The sequence below is a fragment of the Octodon degus genome, unplaced genomic scaffold (assembly GCF_000260255.1).
Source record: "Octodon degus isolate 3935 unplaced genomic scaffold, OctDeg1.0 scaffold00096, whole genome shotgun sequence".
Taxonomy (NCBI): Eukaryota; Metazoa; Chordata; class Mammalia; order Rodentia; family Octodontidae; genus Octodon; species Octodon degus.
Genome location: NW_004524672.1, coordinates 865,066 through 871,953, shown reverse-complemented (window position 1 = coordinate 871,953; position 6,888 = coordinate 865,066). Strand labels below are relative to the sequence as shown.

Sequence of the window (6,888 nt, the reverse complement as noted above, 5' to 3'; positions counted from 1 at the left end):
AAAAATGAATATACATAGGAAAAACATTGATATTACTGATGACTAGAAAAAATAAAACAGTGAATATCTGGGTTTGAGAAAAAAAAATGTTCTGGTCTTATTTCATTTAATTGTGTTTTCCAAAATGATTTCTTTTTCTCTTTCTTTTTTTTTTTAAAGGAGATAACTTTCATATTGAATATTTGTAAAGATAGCTAAGACAGTCTCCTCTGTCCATGAAACTGGGGAGGTCTATGGAATCTGTGAACTAAGTTTTAATAAGAATGAACACTAACCAGGACAAGAAAGACCCATGAGCCGTGGATAATGAGAACTCCTTCAACTCAACTTCATGGCTCTGCCCTATGCAGCAGTTTCATTTTTGCCTGTTTAGTGAAAAATTCACCTGTTTAATGAAAAGATTTTTAAAGAAATGCAATGTACATTACCTTCACCATCTTTATACTTCCCCATACCAAATGAAAAACGCCAGGGTGAAGACCAGGGCTCTTTATGACATTGTTCTGTTCATAAGGCACTCTAAAATGACAAATCTGATTAGTGCTTGCCAGGGACTAGGGGTGGGGGAAGGAACCCGTGATGTATTCTTTGTCTTTATTGTGATGGCAGTCACTCAGCTTTACAAGGTGTGATTGAAAAATATGAACATTTTAAGGTTGTTACAGTAGAAGACACATTGCCATCCATCACCTCAAAATCACCCGTCTTTGAACACACTTATCCCGTGTCCTTGCTGCCTTCTGAAGCAGCTCTGGAGCTCTCTTTTGTGAATGCCTTTAGTTGCATGCTGTGGCTGCTGGGTGTCTTGAATTGATTCAAACTGTTTATTTTTCATGGTCGTGTTGACTTTGGGGGAGAGCTGATATCTGGCAGATGTTGCCTGGTGCTTCATTTAGTGACTTTTGATGGACAAGGAAGACCCATCTTCTTTACCAAATGTATTTGGTACAGGGTCTCACTATGCAGCTTGGAATCATAGTGAGCCTCCCCAGCTCTGGATTACAGGCATGCACCACCACAGCCAGTCTCCGTGGCCAGCTCAGCGTGCCTGGGGGCGGGGCCATTATGCCCATTCTGTATTTTCCAGCCTGTTCTTCTGTCCATGGCACTTAGAGCACTATCCACCATAACTCTGAACATCCCTCCTAAAGGTACTCACGAAAGAGGATTCCAGACTGCTTCAGAAAGTGGCAAGAACGATAGGGTGGTTGTATGAGAAATAAAGGTGGGTACTGTGAGGGGGATTCATAGCAACATGTTTTTTAGTCACAAATTTTTAATTTAAACATGCGCCATGTGTTGTGACCACTCTTTTACCTCTTGCATGTTGCCTCAAATGTATAAGCCTGTACCTGAGAAAGTGTGAGTTTCCAAGAAGTGAATTACATTGTAATAAATCTAATTTTATGCGTGTGCATGCCTATATAATATATTTATACAATAGTATGTGTAGCATATGCAGTATACATGTGATCTAGTGGCAGTTGTACGCATACCTCTGTGTTGGGAGGGGCCTGAGCCGTGCACTCACCTAAGTGCTAAGATTTATTTTTTATTTTTTATTTTTCAAGAGTCAGAATAACTTTATTCCCTTGGGGGGGGGGTGGCCAGGTGGAGTTAGAACTTCTGGAACTGCTTCTTGGTGCCGGCGGCCTTGGTGACCTTAAGCACGTTGAAGCGTACGGTCTTGCTCAGGAGCCTGCTCTAGCCCACTGGGACGATGTCGCCGATCTGGACGTCCCTGAAGCAGGGGGACAGGTGCACCGACATGTTCTTGTGGCGCTTCTCAAAGCGATTGTATTTGCCGATGTAGTGGAGACAGTCCTGGCAGATGACAATGGCCCTCTGCATCTTCATCTTGGTCACCACACCAGACAGGATACGCCCCCGGATGGAGACGTTACCGGTAAAGGGGCATTTCTTATCAATATAGGTGCCCTCGATGGCCTCTTTGGGGGTCTGAAAGTCCAGACTGATGTTCTTGTAGTACCGAGGGAGCTTCTCTTAGCCAGTTTCTCCCAGAACGTCCCTCTTCTTGTTTTGGAAGATAGTCGGCTGCTTCTGGTAGGCGCGCTCTGTCTGAATATGCGCCATCTTTCCAGCCGGCTGAAAAAAACAGAGAGACTAAGTGCTAAGATTTAGCAGACTTGTGCTGCTCTACACCTGGGCCAGCACGCTTCACTGTAGTACATGCCCTCAGTTCTTTTAGGAAGATACCCGGAATAGTTGAGGTGAATGGAATTCCCATTCTAATTTCTCTGGCAAAATCTCCACATTGATTTTTATAAAGGTGGTTCTAGCTTCCCTTGCCACCAGGAAGGAAGAAGGCTTTCCCTTCCCTGCGTCCTCTTCCGCGCTGGCTATTTCTTGATGATGGGCCGCTAACCAGATTCTGAATGTTCTGCAGCTGGGATGTGGAATATGACTGGAGAGAGATGCGGGCCTGTGGTCCTCGATGAGGGAGGAGTCTCAGTAAGTGGAGACCTAACTCAGTGAAAATTTGCATTTTGGGAAATTGATTACTAGATCACTGGTGGGCTAAATGAGCTGTTTCCAATTATAAAGATGAAATTTTCTCTGGAAAACCCACAAATTATTTTCTTGCATTGTTGGGTAAATCTAACAACAGATTTTAAATAATTGAACTGGGATTTAAAATTTAGTCAGTCAAGATGAACATATAATATACACGGTAGAGTACTTCTATACAAGTCAGCCAGAACATTTGTGACTTGAATCTATTTCAAAATACGAAGCCAAGTGAAGTTTTAACTATGTGTCCCGGCAAAAAATTCCTCAGATACAAAGGGAGATACAAATATTTTAAAGTTTTGTGATTCAATGAAAATGCATTATTCTGGGGCAAAAAAATTAGTAACTAATCATCACCACATACCCAAGTAATCATAGATCTTGCAAAATGAATATGGCAGGCGGCCCCAGTGAGGCTTGCCAATTCAGATATTTCTTCAACTTACAAATGTTTTGAACAAATGTACTAGATTTGCACATGTGGAAACCTAGATTAAATCAAATGGCATATTTCCTTTTAGCATGCAAGGTATTTCTTGGTGAAATCTTGATGTAATCTTTGTAGATGTCTAAACAGCTTGACAGGGATTACTTGGTTTTGGATAAGATAGTATGTGTGGTGGACTCAGATAAAAGCACAATCCTGGTGGCAGGCTGAAGGGGGCACCGAACCCTACAATTTTTGGCCTAAATTCGAAAGTTCTTTCACAAGAACCTAAAATGACATGTAATCATAGTGTTTCAAACCATATTTTGAAGAGCTGGCTGGGTCATTTCACAGTGGTGAGCCCTTTGTCACCCTTTGTCACTGTGGAGATGAAGAGCTACCATGCACAGAACACAGGAAGGTCACACAAAAGAGCTGTCGTACGTGTGTCTTCTGTGGCACTAAACACGATGAGTCTCTGGGATCATCTGTCATTTAAAAGGTGCAGCCGTGCTGAGATTTTATTTGATCAGGTATGTGCTGTTGGTGTACTCTGAAATGTAGGATGCATTTCTGAAGAATAACGTGTTTTCTAAAGCCTTTGAATCACATTTTGCACCTATGTTGCAGTTGAGTGGTTAAATCGCCAGAGGTTTTTTTCATATTGTATGAATTTATTTTCTTTTTTTTTATTAATTTTTTTTTATTTTAACATTTATTGTATGTGTGTGTGTGTGTGTGTGTGTGTGTGTGTGTGTGTGTGGCCAGCTCAGCCCACCAGGGGGCGCGGCTGGCTGGCATGTGGTGCTGGAGGATTGAACCGCGGTCCCTGTGCTTTGCCAAGCTTGTTCCAAGTAGGTGCTTTAGACCACTGAGCCATCTCTCCAGCCCATGAATTTATTTTCTTTTAAAAGAAATTCCAGTCATGTGCTTGCCATAGAGCAAGAGGCGTCAGGACTGGAGCACCCGTACCAGCGAGTGGGCTGCCTCGTGATGCTTACCTCATGCAGCATGAAGTCCATTAAGGGATAATTTGTCACTAGTGGATGACTGTTGTCACTAATGTAAAAAAATTTATCCATTTTTATAATCATGAAAAAGTGAATAGTAATTATCTTTTTTACATAAGAATCACAATTGTTTTATTTATTTAGGATTTTAGGGAAGTGTCTTACATGGTGTTCAGGATCTCACTAGTAGATCAGACTGGTAGTGATCTGCCTGTTTACAGCCTCCCAAGAGCTGGGATTACAGCTCACACCACCACGCCCAGTCTCAATCACCTTCTCAGCGTGCCTTGGGGGTGGGGCTGGCATGGCAGGCCTGGGAATTGAACCCCGGGCCCCTGTGCTTGCTTGCAGGCACTTTAATCCACTGAGCTATTTGTCTGGTCCAGTACAATAGTATTGACCATCTTCAATACTAGCGATGAGAAGCAGGAGAAATTCAAGATGGCTGTTGTGAAATATGTAAGAGTAATCTATTTTCTAATAATGTGGAAACTGTAGTCAGTAAAAATCACTCAGGAAATATTATTTTTAAGCAACTGTCACATTCTCCATCATTCTGTGTATCCACTGGACATTAAACTAAATTGGCTGAAGTTCTTTTTCCTAACCACCAGTTAGGTGGCGAGGCAAAGCAGAATACTTAGAGTGAATATAGGGGGAGGTAGGCAGTCTCCTTCCTGTTAGGGTGTTGAACAGCAGTGCAGACATCTGTAATCCCAGCCCTGGGGATGCTGAGGTAAGAGGGTTTCTGAGAGTTCAAAGGCAGCCTGCGCTATATAGCAAGACCATGTCTCAAAAATAAATAAGGAAATAAAGAAGGACAGAAAATTCTATAGCAGAAAGAAAATAACAGACTAAGTTAAAGATCATACCTTTCCATAAAGAAAAAATAGTCATAGTCAAAGAATATTAAACAAAAAGAAAAACTAAAATTAGCAAAAGGAAAAAAAATTATACTTAGAAGACCCACAAAAGAAAAACATCTAATTTTTTAATGAAATCCAATGCAATTAGAAATCTTTAAAGTTCTGCAAGAAAAAAAAATTGTCAACTTAGAGTCAAGTAAAAATATAAAGCAAAATCCATTTTTCAGATAAACAAAATCTGAGAAAAACTGTCAACACAAGTTTGCATTATAAACAAATGTCAGGTTTTTCAGGCTGAAAAGAATCAATTTAAATGAAAACTTGGCCCCATAAAAGGAAAATATTATTGAGAATGATCTACACACGACTAAACCTAAAAGATTATCTTTTGTTGTCTTCTTTTTTTAAAAACATCGTTTTCTGTTTAAAGCAAAGATGATGACATATTGTAGGGCTGATAGCGAAGGCAAAAGTGAAATGCATGAAAAATAGCATAAGAGACCAGGAGTGTATGGCATTACACTGCTATCAAGAATTTGCACATGAATGGCTATAATTTTAATTTAGGGTAAACTCATGAGTTAAAAATCGGATCCATGGGCCAGGGAGATAGCTCGCGGTCTAAGCACCAGCCTGGAAAACTCAAAGACTCAGGTTCAATCTTGGGTACCACACATCACGCCGGTCCTGCACTGAGCCCGCCACCAAAGCCAGGCATGGTGGCATATGCCTGTGATCCCATCACTGGGGAACCTGAGACAGGAGGATCACTGCAAGTCTGAGCTGTGTAGCAAGACCCTGGACCAAATAAATAAATAAAAATTAAAAAAAAATCAGATCCAACCCAAACCATAAATCAAAGACAGCAAAAAAGAAAAAAAGAGGAAACAGAATAAAAAGAAAAACTCAACTGGAAAAAGACTCAAAAAAAGGCCTATTGAACACATGGACAGTCTGGGCAAAGAGGAGACAAAAAGGTGGTAAATTTAAATTCAATTACTATATGTGCTACTTGGAGTTCATGGGATATTTTTAAAAATTTTTTAAAAATTTATGTGTGTGTGTGTGTGTGTGTGTGTGTGTGTGTGTGGCCAGCTCAGCCCACCAGGGGGCGGGGCTGGCTGGCATGTGGTGCTGGGGGATTGAACTGCGGTCCCTGTGCTTTGCTAAGCTTGTTCTAAGCAGATGCTTTAGACCACTGAGCCATCTCACCAGCCCAAGTTCATGGGATTTTTGAATGTAAAGCATGATGTTTTTATGAGATTTGTACATTTTTCTCATTTGTTTTTTGAATAGTCTCTCCTTTCCCTCCCCGCCTGTCCCTGCTGCTAACACTCTGGCGGGGTGTGTATCGGCGCACTTGCTCATGGTCTCGACTCTGCGCAGTTTTCTTCAATACTTTTTCTTTCTGTTCTCCAGGCTGGATGCTGCCAGTTGCCTTTTTTCACTTACTATTTCATCTGCCTGCTCCAATCTGCAGTTGGAACTCTCTACTGGACTTTTCATTTTGATTACTGCATTTTTCTTTTCTTTTTAAATTTTCTTTATTACATTTTCTTTCTTTTTTTTCAGTATAGGAGATTGAACTCAGGACCTTGTGCTTGCCAGATATGCTCTTAAGCCACTGAGCTATCTCCCCAGCTTCTTTATTAAATTAAAAACAAACAAACAAACAAAACCCCCCACAAACCTTTACATGTCTGCAGTTCATGTGGTTTACCATCATCTTGTGAAATGGCTCCATGTTACAGCTGGCTTTCTTCCTTTTCTTAAACCCCCTTCCCTCTCCTCCTCCCCCTGTTCTTCTTCTTTGATTCCCCTATCTCGTTTTTCATTCTTGTTGTCATTATTTGTCTTAGCTCAGGGATGGCATATCATGTTTACATTCCTTGGAGTTTGTAGCTCCTGTTCATGGCACATCTTCATTCTTCTCATTTTCCCTTCGTGTTCTCCTCACTCCTTGCCCTTCTTCCCTTGGGCCACTTCTCCATTGCAGGAAATCCATATCCTAGTCCACTTATCTCCATCCTTTATTATTCTCTTTGTGCTTTGT

At 41.1% G+C, this 6,888-nt stretch overlaps 1 pseudogene; it reads right to left on the bottom strand.

The window, feature by feature from the left end:
- Nucleotides 1–1,603: 1,603 nt before the first annotated feature.
- LOC101582091 lies at nucleotides 1,604–2,107 on the bottom strand (annotated as a pseudogene).
- Between the last annotated feature and the right edge of the window lie 4,781 nt (nucleotides 2,108–6,888).